Source organism: Dermacentor albipictus, chromosome 2 (assembly GCF_038994185.2).
Source record: "Dermacentor albipictus isolate Rhodes 1998 colony chromosome 2, USDA_Dalb.pri_finalv2, whole genome shotgun sequence".
Taxonomy (NCBI): Eukaryota; Metazoa; Arthropoda; class Arachnida; order Ixodida; family Ixodidae; genus Dermacentor; species Dermacentor albipictus.
Genome location: NC_091822.1, coordinates 208,386,337 through 208,410,468, shown reverse-complemented (window position 1 = coordinate 208,410,468; position 24,132 = coordinate 208,386,337). Strand labels below are relative to the sequence as shown.

The window sequence follows — 24,132 nt, the reverse complement described above, 5'->3', positions numbered from 1 at the left end:
TGGTTCCGTCTGCATAAGAGTTGTCATGTCGTTGATGATCCTAGTGACCGCCGCTCGCACGGTAGCACGCTTCCGTCGTAGTCTTTCCATGTCGTCACGTCGGGAATGGTAGGCCTCGTGATGACGTGGATCGTTCTTCGATTCTGTCGCAGCGTCGTCGCGTCGATCGGTCGTCCTCTTCGGGTAACTCGCTTCATCGTCAGGGGTCTTCAACTGTAGATCTGATATCCTGGTCACGGTACCATGTGTGGAAAACCAGGAAGCGGAGCCGAAGTAGAGAACGTCTTCTTTTCTCGACGCTTGCTAAAAACAACTAAAAAAATGCAGGCGCGCGCTCGGCTCCACGCTCGTTTCTCACTTCGTCTTCTTCGCTTCTTTTTCGGAGCATAATATTCAACAAATAGCAGTTTATAAACGCTCGGTCCTCCCCCGATATCCAGGTGACGGAAACGGCCGTCCAAGCACCCTAGGTGAGTTCACCAGGCACCGTAGGGGTGACGACCCGGCACCGTAGGGGCATTTATTCCCCGCGCTGCAGCACGCCCGCCGGCCGCCCATTGTCTGGCGTCTTGGTCAGCGCGTCGGAAGGGGTGTCAGTAGACGTTCCCGCGGCTCAGTAACAATAGTTGGTCCGCCGAGCCCGTTTAGTCATAATGGCGACTTCGTCAAACTCGGCTCCAGTGACGGAAAGTCGAGGATGCACGTATTGTTGTTCACACACAGTCGACTTAGTCACGCCGTGGCTAGAGGTGGGCGGCGACGCTCCAGGAAAGTTGCCGCCACAGTCGCAACTGGTTGGCAAAACTTGCACTGCAGCTGGCCGTTCTTAACGGCGCCTCCATGGCCCGGAAAATATCGACAGTCTAGCGCTGACAACCGCTGGGCAGGAAGAGAACGGCTGGTGGCCAGGGGGGTGGTACCTTGGCTCGCAGCGACCACTTGTGTAATGATGTCACCGCCTCAAAACATCCAACAAGGACAGGCAACTGCAAAATGAACCCCACAACACTGCTCTGCGCCGGGATGACGTACATTGGCTCTCACCTTAGACCCGCTAGGCTTCAAAGAAAACATAAGTGCAAGAAACAAAAAATGCTGCATTTCGCTATGTCAATTTTTGAAGCAATTTCGTGCTGACAAATTCAGCAATCATGGAGGGAATCCTGCTAAATGAGAGGGGATCTTCTTGGCTTAACAAAATTAACACTAGTACCCCAAAATTTAGGCGGGACCCTCAAACGCAGAATTCAAATTAGTCTGCTCAAACCATCCGGATTGCTAGGCAACTTTCCCTTCTTATATCTAACGAAGAAGTTGTACTCTTGGAGAGTGAGACTCCATCGGAGCAAGCGGCTATTTTTGTGTGACATTTGATTGAGCCACGTCAGAGGACAGTGGTCGGTCTCGAAGATGAACTTCGCTCCGTACAAGTAACACGACAACTTCTGGGCGGCCCAAACTACATTCTTTCTTTCTCTGAAGCGCTGTAGGCTTCCTCTCTTACATTTAGTTTACGGCTGGCATAGAGAATGGGATGCTCCTCGCTATCGTCGCCGACCTGACTAAGTACCACACCCATACCTCTGTCGCTTGCGTCGCATTGAACTATGAATTCCTTTGTGTCGTCTGGCGCGCGAAGCACAGGACGAGAAACCAATAGCGTTTTCAAACTTTGGGAAGCGTTCCCTTTATCCTTATCCCAGTGTACGCTACTTGGTGCTCCCTTTCGGAGGGCGTCTGTTAATGGACTTGCCATTTGCGAGTAATTCGGAATGTACCGTTGATAGTACCCCACAAGCCCCAAAAATGAACGAAGGCCTGTTTTCGTGCGCGGCTGAGAAAATTGTCCAATCGTATCTATTTTCAGCTCGAGCTGCCGTCTCGTGCCTTGGCCGACAACATGGCCCAGATAAGTAACCTGTGAACAACCAAATCTACACTTTTCCGCTTTCATCGTTAAGCCGGCTTCCCTCAACCGTGAGAACACCTGTTTGAGGCGCGATGCCAGTTATTCCCAGCTGTCCGAAAAAATTGCTACATCATCGAGATATGGCAAGGCAAACTCCTGCAAGTCTTTTAGGACAATATCCATTAACTTAGAGAAGCTAAACGGGGCGTTCTTCAGCTCGAAGATGAGTGCGAGAGGGCGAAAAGTGCCTACAGGTGAGATGAATGCGGCATAGCGGTTGGCACTTTCTGAAAGGGGAACTAACCAGTACCCCCGCACGAGATCTATTAGCCCCGAGAACGAACACGAGCGGCGCTGCGAGCGCCGCTCGCGTGACGTCAGGGCCCGGACACGCGCCTGTCGTCTGCTACAGTTCGGGCGTTGTCCGGGCGCTTTCAGCGGTGTTTTCGTTTGTTCGCCCTCGTTCTCTCTGCTTGTAAACTTATGGTGGTCGTCTCAAATATATTTTTACGACGTCTTCCTTTGCGAACATTTATTCAAAGAGCTAATTTCTTAGACAACAATGCAGCTCTTGAAGGCAACGCTACAGTGCCAGCCGAAGCGACGCAGACCAGCCCATTGCGGGTTTTTCATACGCAGATAGACAATGGCAAGAGCATAGCCTATAGGAATCCAGTTATGATACCATACCTGCCACGGTGCAACAAGTATGTCACAAAGCTGGCTATATATGACTTCTACAGCAGTTACGTTGATTTTATTCCGCTAAAACAGGTTTGCTCACGACGAGTAGTTAATGGTATAATATCGAATTTTTGCATTTCCTCACAGAAACGCTCGGCAGTAGCACGGGGACTTAACTAATACTGGAGCTTAGATTCTACACGCCTCACTTGCTTCTTTAACTGCTTGTCAACATTAGGCGGTTCTTCACGTGTTCATTTTTTTTAAGCGGCGAAAACTTGAAGTAAAGTTAATGAAGGCTTACAGCTATTTACAGAGTACAAATAGGAATGTACCAATATATATTCCCTTTTCCGTGCTACACGTTCAACTCACCTCTTTAGAGCGCGTTTGTTAATGATTAATAATGTATGTTATGTTCCTCTTTTTTTGTCTATGTTACCTAGTGTATATCATTTATTTATTTCAATGCCGCAGTGTGTTTTGCATTGTTATTGTGGAAATATTTCACTGTTCTTTCATATATTGTATAACTGCAATGTTTTATGGCCACTATATAAATGTAATTTATATGGCGCTTGATGTGTTACCCCATGCAGCCATATTGTACCTAAGGGGGTGAGGTTACCTCAAGCCGCGTTTGTGCGACTTTTTTCCCTCATCCACCTCCACTTACCACTCCTCTGTACATGTGTGTGTGTAAATGGAAATTAATAAATCAAATCAAACTCACTTGAGAAATTTACTGGTGCTTGCTGCTTGAGGAATATACATGACGAATCTGTTTGGCGAACTGACACAGGCTGCTCGGCCCAATTTTTTTAGTGAAGTATGCCTGCTTGACCGCATCGCTGCAGCCACAACCCTTATGAAAATTAGTGTTGAATTTTAGTAGATATTCCATTGCCGTCAATCAACAAAATTTTTGTTGAAATATCATTGTCCCACTATTGCAGATTTGTTGACCAGCATTGAAAAGTGGCCACCGTGAAACCATTGTAATTTCATTTACCAGTTATTGCCTTGACTTTCTATGGAATTCCCATGGACGAACAATTGTATTTCCATGAAATGTAATGTGGAATACAACATTAAGTTTATGGATTGTAAAGTGGAATGCAACAATAAGTTTATGGATTTTCAAGTGGAATGCAACAATAAGTTTATGGATTTTCAAGTGGAATGCAACATTAAGTTTATGGATTGTAAAGTGGAATGCAATATTAAATTTATGGATTTTAAGGTGCAATGCAACATGAAATTAACTAATGTTGATATTCGCCATTGAGGCATGGCTTGGCCTCGGGACATCTTCAAGGTGCATTTTCTAGCTTTCAATTGCAAGGCCTCTTTCCCTGTGGTGTTATGAAAAGAAACAACTTCGTGATTAACAAAAAGCATGTGAATCATTCCTTTTATACAATAGGCCACAAATTTATTGAGCTTCAGGCTCTTTCATTTCTCTTGCCAGTACTGGGGAGATGATGTTCTTTATGTAGGAGAGGCTGGCAGAGGGAAACTTGGAGCATGTGTAGTCTGGAAAAGAAATACAGCATAAGATTACCGATGCATACAGGATTTTCTAGCTGTCTAATAAAATAATAACAAATTGAAGCCTTATGCTATGTTTAAGTGCAGGCCAAACTGCTAGTGTCAGTCATAAAACATCATCACAGAGTAATTTAGCTACGTTGTGTACTTTGAGCCAGGGTCTGCAGTTATCAAGTGTGCACCACAATATTGTAAAGAGCAGAGGCAGAATGAAGATAAACATCTCAGTACTGGCACCAAGCTCTTTGGCATGCATAAAGAACAGGTCAGTGTGTTAGCAGCTATTCATTGGAATTTTATATAATTCATTTGCACGTACAGGTAATCCTCTATAACGAAGCCAGTAAAACCAGCACTTTACTTCGTTGTATAAAAATTTCGTTGAATGAAAATTTGAACTTTTATAAATTCATTTATCCTCACAGCAAATTTCTCTTACCCAAAAGGGTGCGTAAACCTTATCAAATTATCGGGCAATCAGAAAAAATGAATTTCAATGACAAAAACAGTTGAAGCTTCACCCAAAAGTGGAAGCAATGATAGCAACACTAAAGTATCACAGCTATATGAAGGCTAATAAGCGTTGACATACAGCCTTGTTGCTAAGACACACTTATGTGTCCCCGAAATGGTCCGGACAAATTTTGTAGGCACGTGGGGCACAGCTACAGTAAAACATTCGCACAACAATCTGTGTAAAGCATCTTACATTAGAGGGACCCCGAAATGATTTTGATGATTCTGTACAAACATACTGAGCCATTAGAGGATAGGTCCTTCTGATCATTATTTGACACATGTAGGTGCTCCGGTTAAAGCACATAATTTATTATAAGATTTCAAAAATTTACATTGCTGCCGATCACAGCACACCACTCGGCTGAATTTTCAGCCGCATCTAACCATTTGATGTAAACTGTCCTAATGATGCTGGTAGGGCAAGCTATCCGACTGGCCGCCCAGCGCGCTTCATCAATAATTTTTTTAACTTTATGGTGAACCAATGTTGTTCTTAATAGTTGGAATGTTAGTTAATTTGTTTCTATAAAAAAGAAAGTAACAGAAAAAGAATGCATAAGAAAAATTTGTCACTACACTTCTGGCGCACAGCAAGTGTCATCTGCTTGTGTTGCAACGTGCTCCATTTTTACGAGAGCTCCGCAGTCATTGTCGGTCTCAGTCCTTTCGCAAGAAACACGATTCGCCTTTGTTACGTTGAAGGCTGAAAACGTAACTGGCAATGTCAAGCTGCGACACCATGTCCCTCTGCAAGGCAGCAGACGAGCGAAGTGGCTGCAGTGCGTCGGACTGTCGATATCGAATCGGCGCCAGGATTTGCACGTTTGCAGCCGTCACTTTACACCGGAGGATTACTAAAAACCACAATAGTGTTTCGCGAGTCCGGTATTTGTGTAAATGCAAGCACAAGGAGACAGGGCCTGGCCGTTTGACTGTGCCGTTTCACAGGATGAGCAGAAGCGCAAACTGCACGGCGCAGCCACCTGATGGCACAGAGCTTGACCAAAAACAGTAACAGTAACAAAGTGTATTCTTCCTTACTGCTGGTGTAAATATTTTGCACGAGCGTAATCGTTAACATGTTTTTGTAAATGCTTAAATTGTTTTACGCCGAGACAGAGCAATATGAGCTCGTTGTTTGGCTGGTTAAGCTCTGCGCCAACAGGTGGCTAGACCGTGCAGACGAATCAGTCCGCTCAGCTGTGGTTACCGGAATGCCAGACACATTCGGCGTTGCGACAGACTGCTCAGAATGCACTCTGCTTCGATAGCTCTCGCTTGGGGTCGACTGCCAAGCAACTGGTGGAGAGGTTGGAGAGGCTTCGCGCACTCGGTCCTAGAGAACTGGAAGTAGACGGCACGACGTGCCATCCTGACGCAGAGCCAGTGAAGGCGGAGCTTAGCCCTGATCACTTGGCAAACGAGTTGAGGAGAAAACGCATGGCTACGGAGGAGGGTAACTTGTAATCGTCAGTGGCTCTCTTAATAAGCAAGGCTTCACACAAATTGTGGTGTGAATGATTAACTTTAGCTGTATCTTACGCGTCTACAAAATTTGTCCGAACTGTTTCAGGGGCCCTTTCAGAGAACTTTAGCCAATTACAAGTTACCCACCTCCATAGCCATGCTTTTTCTCCAACTCATTCGCCAGGCTAAGCTCCGCCTTCACTGGCTCTGCATCATGATGGGACATCCTGTCATCTCCTTCTAGTTGTCTTGAGCCAGCGCACCAAGCCTCTCAAACTTCTCTGCCAGCTGACTGGCAGTCGATCCCAAGCGAGCTTTCGAAGCAGCATGTGTTGCAAGCATTCTGTCGCAATGCCAAGCGTGTTTGGTTTTCTGTTAACCACAGGCAAGATTTGGAGATTTTGATGGATAGGTGGAGGCGTACACTAAATCCTCTCCATGCTACTATTGCTGTGATAAGGAGCTTTTAGCCTAGACGTCCGTGAGTGGCCTGATCGCTCTGTACGGTCCAGCTACCTGGTGGTGCCGAGCTTGACCAGTCAAACTAAAAGCTAATATTGCTGTGCTGGCGCATATCTCTTGCTAAGTAACGCACGAGGAGATGCGAATTTTTAAAATAATGTTCCAAGACTGAAATTTGGAGTTGTACCACTAGGACTGACGTACATACCAATCACAGCTCGGATACGAATAGGGTCCAAGGCCTCCTTGAATGGCTGGTTTAAGTGCAAGTTGCTCTTCTCACCCAGGAGCGGTTCGTCCCGTAGCTCCTCAGGGGTGAATACATTCCACAAAAGAGCCCTGGCAAATTTGCCAAGGCCACTTTCGCATGCTCAGCATAGCTTCTCTAGGGTGCCTTGTTCAACACTCACACCGGCCCCAATGTCCACCTGGGAACATGAAAAAAAAATATCATGTAGGAGCTGTATAGCCCATAACCTTTTGCAGAGTAAGATTCAGAATTTGCTGGCAATGACATACCTAACAAAAAATTAAGTTATGCTGTTTTACATGCCATAACCACGATCTGATTATGAGGCACACTGTAGTGGGGGACTCCTGAATAATCTGGACCACCTGGGGTTTTTAACCATCTGTATCTAAGTACACTGGCGCTTTTCCATTTTGTCTTTATTGAAATGCAGCCGCTGTGGCCGGGATTCGATCCCGCGACCTCATGCTTAGCAGCCCAACACCATAGCCACTAAGCAACCACAGCGGGTGACACATCTAGGAACAAATAGCTAAGTTTAAAGGAGAGAAACAATGCGGTAACCTGCAGCAGTTACTGACATGACTTACAGCAGCAAGTTGTTTTTCATCGACTATCATTTTGCTTTATCATTTCTACACTTAAGTAAAAAAATACAGATAACTTCCTTTATGCTCTATTTGGCTTATTATCTGTTGGTTTCACATGATTGTGTTTAACAAAATTGGGCCCCTCAGTTCCCTTTGTCTTTAATTTCATAATGAGGGTCTTGAATCAGGCAGGTTTGATGTCTTCAAATAGCATACAAGAGTTTATTGGTCAGCTGCCTGCTCATAAAGTTCACATATGCGTCACCATTGGCCAAAAGGATGGTCCACATCCAATGGATTGGCATGAATAGAACTGGCTAACACACCCACAGTTACACATAAACAAAATACCCAAGAATCTAGAAGTTGGAACAGTTGCCGCGGTAACGCAATTTGTAGTGAAGAGGTTGTGGGTTTGGCTCCCACCGGAGGCAAGTTTGGTTTTTCTGGCACTTTCATATCCATTTATGACATCTACACACAGCATAAAGGCACAGGAAAAGCTCAAGTGCATACTACTCTGATAAGCACCATAGCCCTCAATATAAGGTGACACTTTTTTGTCATGTAACACTAAAGTGAGCTCCATCAAGTGAAATTGTACAAGCTCATGACAATAAAGTTACTGTCTGGTGATGGTGTAAGTTATCAGTGGCTTAAAAGGATTCAAACGCAAGCTCACTGTTATGAATTCATCGAAGAAAACACGGATGAGAAAGGGAGACAGGACGAGTGCTTTTTGGCAATAGTAAGTACAGGTTCAGACATGGATGCTACACAGCACACATTATATTAGGACTATAAATGACGTTTCTAGCCAGAAACATAAATGCATAATTACAGTGAAGACAGTGACAAGTTTCCTCAGGCATCAACCCTAATGTGTGCTTTCACAGACAAAATTGATATGAAAAATGCAGCCTATCAATGAGAGGTCATCCTGCCTTTTTAAATAAACAGCGATTTCTGATGATGCATTGCTATACCAATGTGCATGTTCCTGCCTTTGACTTGAAGAGACTTGGAGCTTGCAGAGAACAAGTTTAAGGATAGTGCGAAAAATTCATTTTTCTAACAGTACCATTTCATGCATTTATGTTAGCTAGCTAAGACAGAGGATATGATAGATATATGCACCTTTGCGCAAGCAACAAAAGCTCCAACTGTTTGTTTGGCTTGATTTACAACCTTGCCAAGTGCCGTTTTAGTTCGTTTTGACTAATTTGGGTGCTTCTGCAAAATAAATTGGTTACGAAATTATGAAAGCAATCACTTATGGTTCTTTAGTATATCACAACAGACAGGTGCTTTTGGATTGCACCACAGTCAAAATGCAGCCACTGAGCCATGGCAGCATGTGAAATGAAACTGGAAGTGGATAAATGCACAAGTTACGCAGAATGAAAAAGCGATCACTCGCCACTTTGTTTATCTCATTGTGCTTCTGCTGTCCTTTTCCAAGTTTTTGTGCTAGCGGATGCATGCACATTTTATTTCTTTTCTCTCGTCCTTTGATCTCTTGTTATATATTGAGCCTGTAGTACTAAACACGAGCGTTACTGTGCCATAAGGGTAGTGCAAACTGATTTTATGTTGATTCCTTCAGTACTGGGGTGGTTACGAGCCTCTTCAGTCAAGCAGAGCTGCTAGATTACGTGTATTTAGTAGCATGTCGCTGTCTACTAACGGCCGGCTCATCATCCTTACACAATACTGGGCAGCTCATTCCCACCAACTTACTCGTTTGATATTTACGAGAATCTGCAATTATTATTATTTTATTTATTGCATTCTGCCCAATTCTAACTAGACTGGCACAAGTAGTCGGGTAGCAAATACGTCGGTATCAATGCACTGCCCAATGCTGTGTAAGGGCACCAAGCAGGAAATTAGCAGACAGTGACATGCTGGTAAACACAAGTATCTAGCAGCCCTGCTTGACTGAAGAGGCTCATAACCACCCTAGCAATGAAGCAATTACCTTAAAATCAGTTTAGACTAACCTCTATTTATTGGCACAGGAGCGCTCGTATCCATGCATTCCGTCTTTGGCGCCAAGAGGCTTCCTGAAGTGAGATGTATTGTACATTTTGAGATCGGTGGAATAGCACTTCAATATCCTTTTTTCTCCCTTTAAGCAAAAAATTATTCTAACAAAGCTTTCTCAGTTTAATAACACAATGAGCTATCACAAGAGGCAGTGTTTGCATATTTTTCAATTCATTGTTAAATTAGCACACCGTATCAGCTTTCTTGAGTGGTCGTCACATGTGTACACTATTGTACCATATTCCGTCCAAGCATTTTTTTTTCAGCATTGTACAGGTCCTGACCATTTGCCTGATGCAAAATTTAAGCTTTTACTGGAAAAAATCCTAAATACAGGCCATTGTACTGCCTTTCAATGGCCTATAAATATGTTAGAAATGGCTGATAATCGACGAATGCATTATGGTGTAAAACTTCTTTCTCTTCATTTACCTGAAAAATTTTGTTGTGCTTTCATAGGAAAGGAAGAGTGTTCTTACCAGCGCCTTTTATGACATAGTTTGGCACTTTGTGACCAAGTTCACATGGTAATAACGGAAGCAAAAACCTTTCCGTTGAAAAACATGTTTCATGAAATTAACTTCTTTCTTATTTTGAAGGGTCTTCAACTTTTTCAAAAGCAATGGCAAGTGGTCAAGCACCAAGGTTAGGACAGCTGCTGACTGTATAATGTTGTGGCAACATATGTTTAAAGGCTTTTTACCATAAATGTAATCGTGTTTTTCTGCCATTCGCTTCATATGTTCCACTTCATCTTTTAATTCCCGATTTTCTTCTTGAAGTGCCTTTACCTGAACAGTACAGGTGCTGCATGGGTTGATATCTGAAATAAAAGAAAGCATCTATTTTTTTAAAGACATACAAGAACAATTGGTTTAGCAGTATCACGCGCACGAAAATTATGTGTGGGCAGTGCATTTTCACAGACTCTCATCGAAGTTATCAACATAATGCCTTCTTACAAACACGCCTTAATTCAATATTGCCAATGGTAGTTGACAAACTATAAAAGCACCATTAAATCAGGCCTTTGGCAATACCAGTTGTTCGGTTGCTTGATTCCCAACTTATTCAAAGATTAAAACTGCACAACCAGTGATCAGTCAGCCTGCATGGTTGTTTGATGAATAATATTCTAATGTTCAGATGTGCCGATATTTTTGTTTACTCCACACCGTTGAACGGTTTCAATGGAAACCTTATTTAAAAATATATAAACACAGACAATGATCCCTTTAGAATAAAAACAGGAACAGCGCAACACAGGGCAAGCGAGTAAAGAGCACAGCACAGAGCGCTGTCTTGTACTCCGTGATGTGCTGTCCCTGTCTTTATTCTAAACATGAACCAACCAGCCCCACTGAACACAATGCTAACAATGATCACTTGCTTCATCATCATCAGCCTGGCTACGCCCACTGTGGGGCAAACGCCTCTCCCATACTTCTCCAACTACCCCGGTCATGTGCTAATTGTGGCCATGTTGTCCCTGCGAACTTCTTACTCTCATCCGCCCACCTAACTTTCTGCTGCTCCCTGCTACGCTTCCTTTCTATTTGAATCCAGTCCGTAACCCTTAATGACGATCAGTTATCTTCCCGCCTCATTACATGCCCTAGCCAGGCCCATTTCTGTCTTGATTTCAACTAAGATGTAATTAACTTGTGCTTGTTCCCTCACCCAACTTGCTCTCTTATCCCCCTTAATGTTACACCCATCATTCTTCTTTCCATAGCTCGTTGCATCGTCCTCAATTTAAGGAGAACCCTTTTCATAAGCCTCCAGGTTTCTGTCCCGTAGATGGGTACTGGTAAGACACAGCTGTTACACACTTTTCTCTTGAGGGATAATGGCAACCTGCTGTTCACGATCTGAAAATGCCTGCCAAACGCACCCCAGCCCATTCTTATTCTTCTGATTGTTTCAGTCTCATGATCCGGATCCACGGTCACTACCTGCCCTAAGTAGATGTATTCCCTTACCGCTTCCAGTATCTCGCTGCTTATCGTAAACTACTGTTCTCTTCCGAGACTGTTAAGCATTAGTTTTCTGCAGATTAATTTTTAGACCCACCCTTCTGCTTTGCCTGTCCAGGTCAGTGAGCATACATTGCAATTGGTCCCCCGAGTTCCTAAGCAAGGCAATATCATCAGCGATTCGCAAGTTACTAAGCTATTCTCCATTAACTCTTATCCCCAATTCTTATGCTGTGTCAAGTCCTGTACATTTGTGAGCCAATTTTTATTTGTATTTACTTATACAGAAAGAAGTGGCGAGCATGGCCAGTACTTTGTAGCGATGCCTTTTCTCGATGCCAATGCCTTTCAGTGCTTTTCGCATTTATGAGTGGCCTCTTTTAAAGCTCCGCCCGATACACAGCCTCGCTTGACCACTCACTAAAGCGAAGAGCACTGAAAGGCATTGTTATCGGGAAAAGGCATGGAGGAAGGAGAGCGTAGGAGAGGCGCCGGCCAACACAGACGTGTTGGAGGTAGTGTGACGGAAGTCGCATGCTGTTTTTCGCAATGCAGCACTGGTAATGGTGCCTCAAATGAAAACCTTGCCATAGCAACCATGCCCCTTAAGCTCTCGCTGCTGTGCTAGGCCTCTGAAAAGTGAAATAAGCTTGTTCGACCCGCGTCTTTCTCGCAGCACATTATGTTCGCAAGACAAGCTGACTTTGAAGCGAGGTGTGTAAGCTCGAAAGATGTTTTGGGTCTGTGAGTGCAAGTGTCAGCAACAGACGTACTCAAGTATCTGCGGTGCAGGTCTTTGTCATCTTCTTCAACATGCCCCAGATGGGCACAGGATCGCGTCTGCTTCACTAAAACTGATCAAGAAGTTTCACAGGCATTGTTCTGATGCGCATCAGCAGCACACACTTCTGGCAGCTCATAGCAATGCAAGTTCAAAGCTCGTGCCTAACTGTTCTGGCGAACTGAGTGGAGGCACAAAGGGAGATGGCACACCAACATGGCTGCATTTCCGGCTTCAAAAATGTGGGGTGCGAGACTGGGCTAGTTGGTATTCCATGGTGAAGTAACTAGCGCAAGAGTGGACACTAAAAGGCGACAAGGACAGGCGCTTGTCCTTGTCATCTTTTTAGTGTCTCATTGTCTCATGTCCACCCTTGCGCTAGTCACTTCTTCAAAAATGTGACGTCAAGCCCTCCTACTTTGTTTCTTTCCTCCGTGGGAAAAGGCATTGCTACAAAAACCGGCCCATGCTTGTCTTGACTAAGTAAGTCTGGTTAAGTACCAACCTAGTTTACATAATGAGCTTATTCGCAACTAGTGATAAATGAGGGTTAGTTATTAAATTTACAAACAACTTTTTTGGTAATAGTGTAATGAACAGCCAGCTATGTCATCTAACCTTTCAATCTCCCTCCTGTACTATATATACAGATTGTCCCACATAGCTTGAGCCAAAGTTTTCAAAATGAAAGGCACTCCGGACGCAAGTTGAACCAAATTCATAATGTTGGCACTGTTCTAGAGTTACTCAGGCTGTTTTTTTATTTTCCCCTTAACTAACGGATTATTTATGTTTAATTAATCAACTTTTTAAGCATTGGCTGCAGACCCCAAGTGTGAGATGCAAAGTTGTAGAGCATTTACAGAAACCTCTCAATAAATTGTTTCCAACACGGTATATTTCACATGGCCCCTTTTTCCGCGTTCCAAAGAAAGCCCACAACATATGAAAAAATACCACGTGGCGGGGCACTTGTGGACTGTTATTGTGCTGCTCTGATGCGTGCGATGGATGAACAGTGTCGGCTGCAGTGAGACTGGCCCACAAGAGGGTGTTATGCCTGGTGTAGGTATCCGGGCATGCGGCTGTTATTGCAGGACGGTGCAAATGCATGCTGCTGGCCAAATGTTGCCAAAGCAATAAAGCATCTAAGGCCACAAAAGAGAAAAGATGAAAGCAGCATTTTGATTCTGCTTGAAAGAAGGAAAGGGCGAAGTGCGTGGGAATGATGGAAAGCAATTGCTGCTGCTGGAATTTTGCCTTTGTACACAAATGACCTTGTAAAAGTTTTGAAATTGAACGATGATGCTACAATTTTAAACCTTAGGGCTCGAATAACAGCGGATAAGTCGCATGCGGACAAAACTAACTAATGGTAAAAAAACCTTGGCTATATTCAAGGAAGATTACACATGTATTCTTCAGGCAACTCTTTCCATACTGGCCCCGTCTGCTCTCCTTCTCGCACTTACTGTCTACCAGACTTTTTTTTTTTTTTATCTCGCACCCCACGGATGCACATCACTTTGTGGTCGCAGTATCGGGTGGCCGCGTCTGGCTTCACACTTGTGCACCGTCACCAGCGTGTCAGTCCCCGAGAGAGTGCGCCCACAGGCTGTTCCAGTTTACCGGATGTAGATCATACCTTATGTACCTCGTCTGAACCAATTCCAGCGAACTGCAATGTTGGGGGCGAGGACTTACGGAGTCGCCATCTGTCAGAAGCTCCTCCCTTGCGTAGTATGAGATCACGCGGCACGCTCCTCATAGGTTTCGCTTACAGCGCTAAAAAAACCCGACGTGGCGGCCCTCCTCAACATTTATGTAAGTACTCTCACAACGAGGGAAGTTTTTGACTGTCGATATAATAATCTTGGGCAAACTGAACGCACAGAATCGTTTACAGACGCTCTCTCTTTGCCGAATACATATGTACAGTGAGCGCCACTGCACGCGGTCGCCAGGATGGAGTCTCCCTAATTGCGTGAAAGGTAGGCAAATGCTGCGAATAAACTATGCGAAATATGTTCTTATAGTGGGCTGTCTGTGTAACCAAATGGGGCACAACAGAATGAAGCCTCAATGCAGCGATCGCACGGGTTCGCGGCGACCGACTGCATGTCTGCATGCACGTCTGTGAACAATGTTTTGCTTTCGCTGTGAGCGCGTTTTCGCACCGTGCCGTGAGCTTTAGGCTGCAGCATATGAGCATTTTACAGTACAATGGCAATCTTTGTTGCATGGACGCTATCACAACTGTTCAAAAATAATTTTGTGATAGAGATTTCGACACCTACGGTGACTGTGATGTGCCATCGCAACGATTAAATCTTTTTTTGTCTTCTGAATTCTTGGACGTTCCAATATTATTTCTCAAGTTGCATCGCACTGTATGCTTATCGGTCTTCTCAGCGTGCGATTTCCCTGTGCTTCTTCGTCGTAATCCAGTGCAATAATTCATAACACAAACGTGACCATATGCCATGCCTTTTTTTAATGTGCTTCTTGCCGCTCCCTTTCCGTTCCAGTGAACTTGCCAGTATCTAGCGTCAACAAGTTCATAGACCAAAACCGTCATGACATTAGCTAGGCAGTGGGCGCGGGCAAGCGTCTCGGTGTGCGTTTTCTGCTACTCACCGAAAATCGCGCAGTCCTGACACCATAGCAGAAATCTTCCTCGCACCTGTTTGCTGCATACCGGAGTTGTAGGTGATGGCTGTCTGCCACTTCTAAGTTTCGCGAGTCAAGCTTCATGTGGCTCTTTGTTCTGTGGCTACGTGTGAATAAGGCTGACACCAGGCTCCACTGCGTACGTCCGGCACAACGGCACCGAGCAGCAGCCTACCTTGCTGCACGCTTCCAAAGGCAGCCACTACCTATTAAGAGCACTTTCAAATGTTGTCAAGCGGTAAAGCCTCACCACTTAATCAGAACTGTAGCACAGGTGGCACTTTAAACTTTCATTTTCAGCTGGCTTCGGTGCTTCCAATGCAGCCGATGCGGCCACTGTGTTCACGTGACCTCTCATATGTCACGTCACGCCGATGGTGGCATGAGCTTTTCCAGTGGTGGAGCTCGCCCCCAATATCCAGAGCTCCTCAGGCACACATATCCCTGCGTGTTCTCTACAGCAACACTATTCAGCTGTGACCAACGTTGAGCAGCGGATATGGCTTACTCCAATGAGGAAAGGGAGGATATGGTTTTGGCTCTAGGTGCGTCAAGTGGACATAGAAGGCGGGCACTTTAGCTATTTCCACACTGGCATCCAGGTAAGCATCTGAGCTCAATGATGATTGTGCATGCATATGAAACGCTGAGACAGACTGGGACTTTTACGAAGAAGCAACATAAATCTTCAATCCTGGACGAGGACGTGGAGATAGATACTGTGTCAGTTTTCTTCAGACCCACATGCAAGCGCTCGTAGTGTGGGTGCTGAAGCTGGAGTGCCAAATTCTCCAATGTGAAGAGTACTTAAGAAGAGGCAGCCTCATCCATACCACATGCAGCTGCACCAGATGTTGGAGCCCCGCTATTTCAAAAATCGAAAGCACTTGGCAAACTGGATTATAATCAAGGTGGAAGATTATCTTCAGCCGGGCTTTGCCAACAAAACATTGTGGACTGATGAAGCTACCTTCTCATGTAATGCCCACGTGGACATCCACAACACTCACTATTGGAGCAACGAAAACCCTCACTGGGTTTTGAAGACATTACCAATATCAGCGGTCGGTTAACGTGTAGTGTGGAATTTACGGTGGCACTATCATTGGCCCCCTGTTTTTTAATAACATGCTTACAGGCGAAACATATGAATGACATCCTTGATGGGGCGCCTGAGGATTTTCTTTGCCGAGTTCCATTGGCTAGGATATTTGGTATCAGCATGATGGTGCTCATGCACATGGCAGCACCAAAGCTTGCAAATGGCTGCATGAATTATTCCCGCAGCAGTGTATTGGACAGCATGGGCTCATTGCTTGGCCAGCATGGTCGCCAGATTTAACTCCCTTGCTTTCTTTCTCTGGGGCTACATCAAGGATCAAGTATACCGGACACCAACTACAACATCAGAGAACCTAAAAGAAAAAGTAAGACAAGTTTGCAACTCCATCCCTGATACCATGATCAAGAACGGCTTGGAAAATGTGCCTATGAGATGGTGACCTCTTCGAACACGCATTATAATCGAAAGGCACTTTTTGGATTGAAGGTCACTGCAAAATCATTCCGGCCCTAACGCCGCCTCCCCGCCCAACCCCATTACACTCCATCGGCAGGCCGCCAGCTCGTGTCCATTTCAAGAATAAAAAAGAAATAAAGCTATCTTCTTGTTCTCTTTCGTCTCCTTAGATGCTTTATCGCTTCGGCACCGCTCAGCCAGCAGCATGCATTTGTGCCGTCATGCGATAAAAGCCGCACGCCCAGACACCTACACCAGACGTAACGCCCTGTCACGGGCCAGTCTCGCTGCAGCCGACGTCTTCATCCATCGCACGCTTGAGAGCAAGCAACACAATAACAGTGCACCATTGCCCCGTCACATGGTATTTTTTTATATTTCGCAGGCTTTCTTTGGAATGCGGAAGAAAGGAGCACGTGAGATATATCGTGTGAGTGTGTGTCCTTTTTTGGGGGGGGGACTTCGAGAAAGCATTTGATAACGTTCCTCATGAACGCCCGTTTCTAAAACTTTCATGCGTTAATTCTTTTGCTTTTGAATGGATTTGTGACTTTCTAACTAACTGCCAGCAATTCGTGCACGCCAATAAACAGTCTTCTGCCTACCTTCCTGTCAGCTTGGGCGTGCCTCAGGGCACGATCCTAGGCCCACTATTATTCCTAATATATATCAATGATTTACCGAGTGATATTTCTTCTAACATCACACTTTTTGCAGACGACTGCATGCTACATATATCGTCCAATTAACAACCTGTCTGACATTCACTCCCTTCGGTCTGACTTTCAACGGATCGAAATCTGGTGCAACGAGTAGCTCATGTCACTAAACACAAATAAAACATCACTACTTTCTTTTCATTGCCAGCAATATTACTCATCACTGAATTATTTGATCTATAACTTCACAATTTCATGTGTAAGTGCGTGCAAGTACGTAGGTGTTCATTTGTCATCACATTTAACACGGTCCTTTCATACAATGCACACTACTAATTAAGCTAACCGCGTTCTTGGTTGTTTACATCGTAACCTTTATCTACCACATCCTTCTGTCCTACTTCTCGCCTATCACACAATAATCAGACCAAACTGGAATACACATGTACTGTTTGGGACCCTCACCAAAGTAACCCTAATAAAATGCTAAAATCTGTACAGAACCATGCAGCCAGATTCATTTTCTCAGAATGCTCATACCATTCTAGTCTCACCGAACTAAAATCTCGTGCAAACCTTGGAAGTCTTTCAGCACGCCGCAGAATAGCACGTCTGTGCCTATTGTTCAAGTTTTATCACACGTCACCTTGTACTCCTGCCATCAAGTCAGCACCAATCACGAAACAGCTGTATACCCACCATCTGCTCGAACCACTGTGAATCTTTCTTCATTTTTTGTCAAAACATTGCAAGATTTGAATTACCTTCCCTCTGACGTTGCGCTCCTCTCCAGTAGCACCGACTTCAATACAGTAATAAAAAAAATTGTATATAACACTTAATGCATTTGTAAATAGCCCACCCCTCATGTAAAATCCCTTTACTGGGGTCTTTGCGATATTGTAAATAAATAAATATTACTTCTTTTTCATAAATGCGTGACCATCCACCTGTAGAAGACCGGCAGCTCGAAATACGAATGCCTTACAGTGTGAATGCCCCTGACACGCTTCGGCCTCCGCGGCCCCAACTCACGGGCCGCCCTGCTTCCAGCTTTGATCCTCCCGCACCCCTTGGGTGCCCTGGAGAACCTGCGCCGCCTCTTTTGTTATAATATCAAGTGCTCTTCTGAAGCGTTCGTTTGCCGGTTACATGTCCCCTCCGGGAGCAGTGCTTGTAAAAATTCTCCAATCTCTCGTCGCGACGATAAAAGCGGCCCGCGACTTTTATGCGACACCAGTCAGAACTTTGCTGAAATATCGAGCAGAATGACTGATAAGCGGGCAAGCTGGCACGAATTTGTGGCTAGGCTGTATTACATTGCGCTGCTCGGGCATACGTATGAAAAATGTCAAGGTCTAGCACACAAACTGGTGGCGTCGATCATATTCGCTATGAGATGTTTTTTTTTTTTCCGTGTCTTAGTGATCAATTGATTGTACGTGCAACACGCTACACCGGCAACCTGGACAGCGCATAAACTTTTCTGAGACAGGTTCCGTGTAACGTGCCTTTAGTTGGGATGCATCATGTAACCACGCAAACGACAACGGACGAGGAAAGAAACACACAGGACAGGCGCGGATGTTTCATCGTCCGTTGTCGTTTTCGCGGTTACATGATGCATTCCAATATCGACCACCAACTAGCTCGCCTCTCCCTGTTAAATATGTTACTTTAGTAGGGACAGCCGTCAAAAAACACGAGATGTACTCACCGAAGGCAAGGAGTACTGCCGGGTCCGGTGGCGCTCCTTCTTTCCAACTGATGAGTTGAATACTTCTTTAATTGACCCCTGCTGCGATATGAGACGGAAGGCCACATCCGTGTCGGCCAAAGCATTCACGGGATACACGTCCCACTTGTTATCGTCAACTCACTTCGCAAGGACGTGAGACATCTTACGCTCCAGCTGTCCGAGCAAACAAACGCACGTGCCGAGGCCGGAACATAAAATAAAGAACCAACTTGACGGGAGGCAACTAACAAAAATACGTACGAAATGGCGACGGAAAAATGCAAACACGACGCAAACTATACGCAAACGAAAGAGATGGTATCAGTGTTTCCTGCTCACTTTTTAGATATGGCTGTGTTTGGCTTAAAATTATTTTTTTAAAAACTCATAACAAAAGCTTGAAACAAAACTTTAATAAATGTTTGCGGCCCTGTGAGCCACACACTATTGCCTAATAATATAAAATGCATTTTCCAGACCTACCTCTTGGATACGCTGATCTAACGTTTCACTGTTGAGTCATTGAGCGTCGAGGCAGTTGACCGTCTGGCAACGCTTTAGGTTTTCTAGCCAGCGGGTGCACTACTACGTGATTGTATGACTACTCCGCTGTACTCCGCATTCGCTGTTCGCTATGTTTTACTTGGGTGTTGCGCTCTATATTTTATCGTAAAGTAATCGTGCAAGGCCCAGCGCCGTTCACGAATAATGTCGCCGAGAAGACAATTCGGAAATTACTTATGGGACCCGTCCATCGACGTGCCCATACGCTCAAAATAGGTTCAAAAACGTACATCAGTCGGTGCTTCGTCTGCCGCGTTGGACAGTGAACTGGGTTCTACTGATGCAAGTGAACAGAATTTCTGCGAAAACGAAGCAGACGCAGGCCACATCGCACCATTCCCTTCAATTGACGCTGCAACTGAAGACTGTCATCCATTGGAAAGCACGCATGAAACTACCTCGTCGTCTGAGAGCAGCGAATCGGAATGTGACGCTGATTGCGCTGACGTGTATCCTGACCCCGGCGAGCAGCATTTTCCGAGAGCCTGGAAGGATGACTTGGTAAGCGTTGTGGTGTCAGGCGTAATTTCCAGATATTATTTTGTTGCTGTGACGTCTTATTTTGCCCCGCTGTAACGCCTGCCGCAGGTTATCTCCTGAAGCTTATGCAGCGTAGTGACCGAGTCGTATAGTGAAAATATTGACGTGATGGAATGAAGTAGGGAGCGTACCGATGCGATCATTGCTCGCAGCAGTTATTTCTCCCAATTAAGGAGAAAACCGCGCTGTTAAATTCATATTACTGATGTAAACACAGTTTACGTCAGTAACCTGTGTTTACTGATGGTAAAGCATTAGTAAACCGGTGCTGGTAACGTGGAGCTGAGGCAGGAACAGAGCACCGCAGAGCCTTAGAATACGTAATGTGCTGATGGAATTTCCTAGGGTTTTCCTTTAACGTTCAGGCGTTATCTTAGCGCCTGTTCTAGCATATATACATAATGCGTGCGTGCGTGCGTTCGCGTGTGTGTGTGTGTGTGTGTGTGTGTGTGTGTGTGTGTGTGTGTGTGTGTGTGTGTGTGTGTGTGTGTGTGTGTGTGTGTGTGTGTGTAATTTTGTCGTGTTGTGGCCAAAGCCTGCTTTTTTTGGGGTTGTTTGCAAATGAAGCCCTCAAATCTTCCTTGAACATCTGTCGTTATTTAATAGTACTCCAAAAGTACATGTTAAAAATATCTGCTGTCCCGAAGCACACATTTCATGGCAAGACACTGCTTAGTCTCACTGTGCTGCATGTATACCATGGCTGCTTTAAAGAGGTTTCTTTGGTGGCCATCTGGTGTTCACCATGCACAGTTGGCACCTGCATTATTTCGAGGCAGGTTCACAAAGTAAAAGGGGTAGCTTAAAATGGTGCATTAAAGCTGGTTGCCAGGTTAAGTAACATGTTAGCCAGTATAAACTCAGTGCCACAAGATAACTCATGAAGCCCTTGTCATGGCAGGACTTTCTGTCCAATTTACTGTGCAGGTAACAAAACAGGCATCTACAAGTGTATGATTGTAATGTTGTACTTTTTCTAACACCACCATTGTTTGCTACCATTCCTCTCTGCTTAGGATGAAGACCTGTTTCCTGGAGCCAAGCTTACGAAAGCCGAAAGCCTCTTAATGGTCATGGCCCACAGCTTGCGCCATGGCTGCTCAAAAGAAGCCACCGATAGCTTAGTGCAGCTTCTCAGAGCTCACTTGCCAGAAGGTGTCGCGTACCCAACATCAAAGTATACTTCTTTTTTGACACTTTGCCGGATCCAAAAAGCAGTATGCTAAGCACTTATACTGCAGTGTGTGTTTTGGGTATATTGGTGAACTACCAGAATTACCAGGAAATGATGTGGTTGGCAGTTGGTGCAATGTGAACTATGCGAGTGGCAGTTTACTGAAAAGCTCATCATTTTTTCTTGTAATGGATCTGAAGGGCCAAATTCCAGATGTGTTAGAATCAGGAAAGCTGCAATGCAGTAGAACAGGCACTTCCTTTGATGTGTGTGACATCACAAAAAGCTATCAGTACAAGTTGCCTGTGACTTCGAATGACATTACATTGACATTGAATACTGACGGTGTGCCCCTTTTCGAAAGTTCTGATGCGAGCATGTGGTCTCTTCTTTTGATGATTAGTGAACTGCCATGCAAAGAATGTGCACAGACTCTTTTGTTGTCTGGGCTGTGGTTTGGCACAGGGAGGCCATCAATGAACTCTTTTTTGATACAGTTTGTGAAAAGAATGAATGAAATATCATCCACTGGAGTTGTTTGGAGGGACAGCAGGGGTGTATCGCACACGTCAAAGACATTTTCTGGTCCCCGTACTGTAGACAGCGTTTCCAAGTGTGAACTAACTAGTATGACACAATTCAATAGTGCTTATGGTTGTGCATCGTGTGAGGACTCTGGGCAGGTTGTTTCAAAAGGAAATGGGTTTTGTCGTGTGTGTCTGCCAAGTGCTTCTGCAAACAAGCTCAGAACACGAGCCATTTTTGTGCCATGCACAAATGGCCGTGCAGGCCCCTAGTTGTGGCATCAAAGTAGCAAGTGTGCTGACACTTCTTTCATTTTTTTTTTCATTTAGTGAGGCCTTTGTAGTACGCTACGTGCATGCCATTTGTTCTGGTTTTGTTCGGGCAACAATGTTTATGTGGCTGGAGTCCAGACAGTGCCACCGATTTCATCTATGCCGACATCTTCCTGATGCAGACAAATGTCTTCTGAGCCTCGCCCCCATATGGGAGCTCACGAGGCTGCCAAGGTCTTTAAAGGACATAAAGGAGTGGAAAGCTGCCGGTTGGAGGAATCGGCTGCTGTTTTGTTCCCCAGTCACATTAATAGGACGCATTCTAGAAAGACAGTACAACCATTAGTTGAAATTCTTTGTGATCATGCATTACCTTCTTGACCCTTGCATCTGCATTCAGGAGCTTGCTACAGTTAGGAGAAAGATGAAGAAGTTTCTTCTTGAGTACCAGGAATTGTACGGTATCACGTACGTGACATATAATGCTCTCCTCTTTTGCATGTTGTCGACAGTGCCGTAAACTGGGGTCCTTTGTGGAGTCACCCTCTTTTTCCATTTGAATTTATGAATGGTACACTTAGACGCTAAGTCAATGGCATCAGATATCCACAATTTCAGATTGCCAACTGTAGCTGGCAAAATTAGATGTTTGCGTAATATTTTGTTTGAGATAAGTGAGTGATAGTTGTCGAAATGGCATGGTGAAGTAACATTTTCCTTAAACTACATAATAAAAGATGAGTAATATGAGATGCCATCAAAGGGCTTTAGACTTGCTTTAGCTATTCGCTGTCTGGAAGTTGCTCACAAGACCTTACAGTCACTTTCATCGCTTGTTACAAAATGAATACTGCAGCTGCATTTTGATTTTCCAACACCATAGAAAATGTTACATTACCTTGCAACAGAGTTCAGTTTTGTTGGAAAGCTCTATGGACTCTTTTGAATTAAGCACATCCTATTTAACCATGCTTGCTTTTGTTAAGTTATTACGTGATGTTGTGCCACATTTTTATGCTTTGTTATGATGTGTGCTGTGAGCAAAAGTGATATATACAGATTTTTTTCATGTATAGTATGCTTTTGTACACTTTTGCGATGCCTGTAAATAATAAAGAGCATTATATGTCTGGTTCCTTGAGTAATCGCTGCTTGGGGGAGTAGCACACAGGTTCACGAGTGGCCCCTCATATTATCACAAGCAATACATTGAAATCATGGGGTGGCACAGAACATGCGTTTCATTTTCTCTTCATTTGCTTATCCACGTCTGCAAATCTGAAAATTGGTGCAGCAACACTGTGTGGCCAACAGCAGTCATCATTTGCATGCTAGATCTAACTTGCAAAATATAGGTCTATTGGGTAATATATTATAAGTCCAAACAGTGTGACATATTTCAAATGAGCTTTTTCATATGAGGACAAAAACACGTTTCTTATTCAACAATCACTTAGTGAAATAGCTAGGGTAATTGAAATGTACACTTGCAGTATGCTAACAAACATCATTAAACAGCATTGCACTTGTATCAATACAAGCAGGGGGCTTGTAAATCTGCATATAGACACTTACATTTAATAAGAAACAAGCAGTGCAATAGAGTCAGAGGTGTATTTTCTTTCATATTGTAGCAGACGGCTATCCTGACTCCCTTTAGGATAGGATGCATACTCATACTGTAATGAGTGTGACCTAGCTGATCCTCGGGCAACAATCACGATGGTTGTCAGTAATTTGCAGATAGTTGCTGTTGCCTTGTTGCAGTGTGCCTGTACTCTATCCTAATTTACACCTCTGGAATATTAAGAAAACATGGATGCCTGTTGAGAAAATGTAGAGCAGAAAAACATGGACAGACAAAAGAAACTAGATGACAAACAAGCATTCGTATCATTCTTTCTGTCTGTGTTTTCTCTGCTCAGTTTGTCAACATGTGGAACAACAAGCCCAAACAGCCACAAGCTGAAGAACGCCTGGCTTTCGTCATTCCATCTAATACCTGGTGTCACAGAGCCACTTTCGATTGCAATCAAGCCTGATATGGATCAAATTTGATTGCAATTGACAGTGACAGCTGATAACACTGTCCAATTAAGTGATGCTCATGGAGTTTCAGGTGTTGCAGGTCCAAGGGACTTGTCAAATTTGTCTAATGTGCTGTAAAAATTTCAACATAAAACATTTTTTAAAGGAAAATATTTCGTTTGTCATTGTGAATAGGGCCGTTATC

At 44.4% G+C, this 24,132-nt stretch overlaps 2 long non-coding RNA genes across 3 annotated transcripts; one reads left to right on the top strand and one right to left on the bottom strand.

Annotated features, from left to right (window-relative positions):
* Positions 1-3,980: 3,980 nt before the first annotated feature.
* LOC135916654 (uncharacterized) lies at positions 3,981-19,100 on the bottom strand. 2 transcript variants are annotated; one of them, XR_010569015.2, is made up of 5 exons: positions 18,804-19,100; positions 10,185-10,304; positions 8,570-8,665; positions 6,801-7,020; positions 3,981-4,129 (listed from the first exon to the last, which is right to left on the bottom strand). It is a non-coding gene; the product is annotated as an uncharacterized lncRNA (long non-coding RNA). The 2 variants fall into 2 exon arrangements; XR_010569014.2 differs by lacking the exon at positions 8,570-8,665 and having other exon boundaries at positions 18,804-19,089.
* Positions 19,101-19,349: 249 nt separating this feature from the next.
* On the top strand, positions 19,350-23,033 carry LOC139056418 (uncharacterized). The gene is made up of 2 exons (XR_011512362.1): positions 19,350-19,889; positions 20,945-23,033. It is a non-coding gene; the product is annotated as an uncharacterized lncRNA (long non-coding RNA).
* Positions 23,034-24,132: the final 1,099 nt, after the last annotated feature.